Here is a 6632-nt window from a genome sequence, read left to right as displayed (position 1 = left end):
GTAATGAAAAAGAGAAGATAACGAACAGTGACCAATCTGATAAATCGTATACAAAATACGAAAATGAGAGTACGATAAACATGTACTCGTGGAAACATCATGGTATCTACATATCCACCTGTTAACCTGCCATAACCGCGGTGATTAATGGCTCATGTGACCGTTCAACATAGGGTGTTTACTCATTCTATACACCCAACTCCCACCTCCGGTGTTTGAAGGAGTCCGTTGTGTCTTTTCGAGCTCAATAAATCGTCATATGCGTGAAAATAGATATTCTTAATAGCTACAGTGTAATAGAACGTCGTCGATTTGTCTGACGGTCGAGTTGATGGACACAGTAAATGATCGTGTCGCCTCATGTACAAAACTATAATATAAAAGCAGGTCAGCTAATAAAGGAGCACAATTCGTTCCCATTTCAAGTCCACAAATTGTTTTCTAACTTAGATATTGTAAACAAGGAACTGGTGTCTTTTTTCAACCTCGAGGTACTTGTGGATAGAATTAAAATTGTGTTTAAGGAAGTAATATTTTGATAATTAAGATGATCGTAAGAGGTGAATCATCGTCAGAAACCTACGGCTGATTACGCTTCGTTACTCTCTCCATCACCCGTGGGTCCATTCATTCCTACTCGCTCGTTCTCATAAATATTCAAAAATATTGTCCAATCAAAGTAATCGTTATGGTAACGGAACTCTTCTGTTTTTAAAGGTAGAATTAACATTAATTTGCTATCACAACAATTGCATACCGAAATTGGACTAAAGGCGTCTTGTTGATTGGACAAATTCGCTCAGGATATACCATGAGCGCCCAATCAGATTGCCTCATTAATTATTTATGAGAACGAGTGAGTAGGAATGAATGGACCCACGGGTGATGGAGAGAGGAACGAAGCGTAATCAACGGTGGGTTTCCGACGATGGATGTAAATATTAGCGAGTTTCACTTCTACTGGAGAAGCAGTTGTCAATGTAAAAAAAAATATATAGCCTTTGATTTATTGCAAAGAATGTATTGATTCTTGAGATAATAGTGAATCTTGAGATAATAGTGAAAAATCCCTTTTATTTGATGAAAGATTCACTATAAATGACTTTTCCATGAATGTACAATATATATGACTTTGCAGAAGTAAAGTTTGAATTATCAGTTTTAAAATCTACTGACTGATCTAGATGGTTTGAGAAAATGTGTCATTAATTCTGTGGTATTGCAATCAATATTTTGTCGAAAAATGAAAATTGCATTGTGCTTGGAAACCTTAAACTGCCATTTGATAGAGTGTTTCCACTCACGCATGGGGACCCTAGCCACCGTATTTAAAACAATCACAGTGTCATAATTCCTATAAGCAATACAAAATAGAGAGTTGAGCAAACACGGACCCCTGCAAATTGAATTGTGTTTGGAAACCTTTAACTGCCATTTGATAGAGTGTTTCCACTCATGCATGGGGATCCTAGCCAACGTATTTAAAACAATCAGTGTCATAATTCCTATAAGCAAAACAAAATAGAGAGTTGAGCAAACATGGACCCCTGAAATATATACCAGAGGTGAGATCAGGTGCCTGGGAGGAGTAAGCACCCTCTGTCGAGAGGTCACATCCGTCGTAAGCCCTGTATGTTGGTCAGGTAAATGGGGTTATCCGTAGTCAAAATCAGTGAGCCAAGAATGGCCTAACAAACGGTATGAAAGTCAGACAGCATTTAACCCAATGATAGGTTGTATTGACGAACTAGATCGTTATAACGACCATAGAATTTGCGAAATGCTGATATCAATCGAGACTGTTGTAACCCCTGCATCATCAACTTATTGTCAGTAGCCTACCTCGATTTAAAAACTGACCATACACAGAACAAGCTCGTGCGTATCGAATCAGTTGAGAGATATAAACACCATATACAGGTGATAATGGAATATTATTACATAAATATGGGAAGTTGACGATGGAGGAGCTGAAATAATTCCGTTCATCATAAAGTTGAATTGTTAGTTTGCCATTAATACCCATTTTCTAAGTATGAAGCAGAAGTGGACGCCTCTCTATTGTCTTTTATTTCGAGTTCACGGGGATATATCGACTCGACATATGAATAAAAATTATTATTGTTAATAGATAAACCGTCGTCGATATACTCGTATCTAAACGTCGAATTGAAGGCCAGAGGACGAAGATTTTTCTTCTCATACATTAATCTTTTTTAAAACAACAAATAAAAATATAAACTCTCTATAATGAGTTTCTGTCATTTTGTATAACATTAAATGATTTTGTGAAACTTTTCAAATATATTAGACAATACATTTTGATCATTAAAAGTGAAAAACATTTTTCCACCGCAAACTGTGCATTACTGTCTTTAAAACTACGTTTCTGATCTATGACAGACATTGGCACTTTAACGAACGCTCCGTGATGTGGTCTTTGGGTGTCATGCAACATCACACTTTTTATATATCAGCTAAAACTGGTCAAGTCCCAATATGAGCGGGAAATGTTTGATTAAGACGCAAAACAACAAGTATATTTGTCGGGTATAGTTTCACAAATCTAATCACTCTTCATCAACTGAAAATCGATTTTCCAAGATTATGGTACTGTGTACAAAAATGTACATGTACATGTATATACCAAGTGCTTAGATATTTGTAATACATGTATTTTACAATTGAAATACACAGTGTAAGCAGATTATAACTTTTGTTATCAAGCTTACAATTTCCTGATTCTATAACATAGGTCTAAAACGATATGATAACAATAAATAATTGATCTGCAAAATTATTTTCACGGTAGCTTCGTCTGCGGATCCGCCTCTGCAATTCCAAATGTCCTTAAAGCTGCCACCCGGAGACCGTAATCATTCCATGCAGTGCTCGGATATCAAAGAGAAATGTGTATTTCATGTTTTGAAAATCAACCTGCAACTTCTGGCAGCATCGATGAACAATTTTTGTACCCTCCCCCTCCACACCTTGCATTCGTATCTCCGTTCTTGACAAGTGTAGTTTGGGGGAAGGGGTTTGTTCGATCGTCTGCTTTGCTTGTACTTGCATGACTTAAATGTGTTCCGTGTATTTTCACAGTAAGCTGAGATTTTCTTCTAGTTTTTAATTTCCAAACACTTTCTCGTCTCATGAAGTACTTTGTTATGAATAAAGATGATCGCCGCCTTTGTGACGCCGCATTTTCGTCAAAAATGTCGTCATCAGAATAAATTTTCACTGCAAAATATTTCAGAACTGTGATATGCAAGAAAAACTAAACAGTAATTAAACAGTCTCATTTCAAATGAACATTTGTTTTCGAATTATAAAACTAAACAAAAATAAAGAATAAAAAAGAAACATAAGTATTAATTTGATCAGTACTGAAATCATCTTATATTTACAAAAGACAAAGTGAATTGACCGTTCGTGGAAAATGTTTCCCTGACATGATGATGATACTCACTACAGGTATTGGGAGACCTGAACCGGCATATGACGTAGGTAACGGTGATCAGAATGATTCCTAGGCCGAACAATCCCCCTAGAATACCCCAAAATCTGGAAGAGAGTCAAAGCAATAGCAGATCAGGAATTTATGTTACAAAACATAAACAAATAAATCAGGCAGTTTAGCTATTCATCTTTGTTCACAAAGGAATACATGTACAGCCCACTCCACTCCACTCATATTGAAGTCGGTTACGTTGAACTTTCTGTTATATTGAAGTTAAAATAAATCCCCCAATAGCAATATTTGTGTAGTTCAGCATTGGTTATATTGATCTTTGGATATAATGAACAATTCTGTTTGGTCCTCTGAATTTCATTATATACGGAGTAGACTGTATAAAGTCCTCAGCGTATATAATATCCTATCAAATGAGTCAAAATCGGCATTGCATATATAAAACAAGAGGCCCATGGGCCACATCGCTCACCTGAGTCACCTTGGTCCATATCAGAAGATTTTCCATATCTATTTGCATGTAAAACCGTAGTCCCTATTATGGCCCCAAACCTACCCCTGGAGGCCATGGTTTTTGCAAACTTGAATCTACACTATGTCAGAAAGCTTTCATGTAAATATGAACTTCTTTGGCCCAATGGTTCTTGAGAAGAAGATTTTTAAAGATTTTCCCTATATATTTGTATGTAAAACTTTGATCCCCTATTGTGGCCCCATCCTACTCCAGGGGGGCATGATTTCAACAAACCTGAATCTGCACTATATCAGAAAGCTTTCATATAAATCTCAGCTTTTCTGGCTTAGTGGTTCTGGGAAGAAGATTTTTAAAGATTTTTCCTATATATTTGTATGTAAAACTTTGACCCCCTATTGTGGCCCCATCCGACCCCCGGGGGGCCATGATCTTAGCAATTTATAATCTCCACTATATCAGGAAGCTTTCATATAAATCTCAGCTTTTCTGGCTCAGTGGTTCTTGAGAAGTTAATTTTAAAAGATTTTTCCTATAAATTTGTATGTAAAACTTTTATGCCCCCCTTGAGGCCCCATTCAATCTCCGGGGTCCATGATTTTAACGAACTTGAATCTGCACTATATAAAAAAAAAAACAACAACAACAACAAAAAAAAAAAAAAAAAAAAAACTTTGACCCCCTATTGTGGCCCCATCCGACCCCCGAGGGCCATGATTTTCATAATTTAGAATCTGCATTATATCAGGAAGCTTTCATATAAATCTCAGTTATTCTGGCTCAGTGGTTCTTGATAAGAAGATTTTTAAAGATTTTCCCTATATATTTGTATGTAAAACTTTGATCCCCTATTGTGGCCCCATCCGACCCCCGGGGGCCGTGATTTTAACAATTTAGAATCTACATTATATCAGGAAGCTTTCATATAAATCTCAGCTTTTCTGGCTCAGTGGTTCTTGAGAAGAAGATTTTTAAAGATTTTCCCTATATATTTGTATGTAAAACTTTGACCCCCTATTGTGGCCCCATCCGACCCCCGGGGGCTGTGATTTTAACAATTTAGAATTTGTATTATATAAGCCCGAGTAATGTTGACTTATTCTTCGTGTGTACACAGAAAATTTATTGTTACCTTGAAATGTATGAAATGAGATTACGTATGTTTCATGGAAAGGCATTAGGATGAAGTTTAAAGTTGTTGCTGAAATTCATTTGGTAGAATATGCAGCATTGTACTGTGTGTTGTATGATGAAACGCTTAGATCGCACTCTTCGCCGGTGTCTTTAAAAAGGTCACGAAGGGCAGTTGACAAGGACTTGTGGGCTATATTTGACTTCGACTGTATAAGTTTATAACGAAGTTGCATTTACAAAAACAAAAACAAAAACAAAAAAAACAACAACAACAAAAAACAAACAAACAAAAACCCCGTGTATAGATCTGTTTTAACTTTACTGATACAGTCAAACATTGTTACAGCCAGCACGCTTACGATTAATTTACAATGACAGTGAAGTTATTTCTTTTATTCCCCGCGGTTTCAATATGTATCTTGAACCATTGGATATTACAAATAAAGAATTAAAATTGTCCGTTCCCCATATTTCGCTATAAGCGTGTTTAACTGTGTATCTTAGACAGCAACAGAAACGCATCTTCCCAATCAAGAACCCCGTGGGGATCCGGGTTAGAATAGGTCCTCGGTGCACCCCGCTTGTCGTAAAAAGCGACTAAACGCAAGATTTTGTAGCCCTCTAATACCGGCAATGGTGGTGTCTCCATACGAGTTAAAAATTCTCGAGAGGGACGTTGAGCAATATAAAATCAATCAATCAATCAATCCAAAGCAACAAATTTCATGAATGTCATTTTTTTTTTACCTTTACCTTAAAGGTACATTACCCGCGATCCGGGCGTTTCGTGATAGCCACCGCAATCTGATTAAAACCAGATCCTGAGATCCGCTCACTTAGATCGGTACACTATTGTGAGCGTATTCTAGGATCTGATTTTAATCAGATTGATAGTCACCGTTTCCATGTATGATACGTTAGTACAATTACTCCATCATTTTAGGAATATTCGAATATATATGGCAATATAACCAAAGTTCCAGAGATAAAGAGTAAATTCATCAGTCGGCGATACATTTTTATTGTATGCGAACGTCAATATACACATTTATCATAATGTCGATCTTTTTATCAGCGCTAATGAAGATCAAAGGGATCAAATAGAATATCGAAGATTATCAAATAGTTGTTGCCTTCCCTGCTATTATCCAAATATGTCATAAATGTTATTTGAAAATGATATGTTTATCTAGAAAAGCAGGTAAATTGCTGCTACCCCCCCCCCCTCTAATTTTCATTTTTACTCCTCTGCTGATCCACAATTATTTCACGCCTCTGAACAGTAGTGTCGTGAATGGAGATACCTAAGGATTTTAGAGGGCCGGTATAATATCTCAGTGATCTAGTATCAGGAAAAGATCCCTGTGAGATATCCATGCCGATAAGAGAAGTCTTCATGCGTCTCGCTGCCCAGCTCGTACATTGTCGAGATTCAGATGGTGTTGTTTTGAAATCAATGGGTATATCTCTGGCGATTTCCATCTCCTCCCCCTGGTATCAATTTTCGGAGTTTATAGGATTCATGAAGACTGAATAGTGATTTTTTTTTCAGGG

At 36.8% G+C, this 6632-nt stretch overlaps 1 long non-coding RNA gene across 1 annotated transcript; it reads right to left on the bottom strand.

The window, feature by feature from the left end:
• Positions 1 to 2233: 2233 nt before the first annotated feature.
• LOC130047841 (uncharacterized) lies at positions 2234 to 3710 on the bottom strand. Its single transcript, XR_008796669.1, has 2 exons — positions 3470 to 3710; positions 2234 to 3240 (listed from the first exon to the last, which is right to left on the bottom strand). It is a non-coding gene; the product is annotated as an uncharacterized LOC130047841 (long non-coding RNA).
• Positions 3711 to 6632: the final 2922 nt, after the last annotated feature.

The sequence above is a fragment of the Ostrea edulis genome, chromosome 7, assembly GCF_947568905.1.
Source record: "Ostrea edulis chromosome 7, xbOstEdul1.1, whole genome shotgun sequence".
Lineage (NCBI taxonomy): Eukaryota > Metazoa > Mollusca > Bivalvia > Ostreida > Ostreidae > Ostrea > Ostrea edulis.
This window is presented reverse-complemented; position numbering and strand designations above follow the sequence as displayed.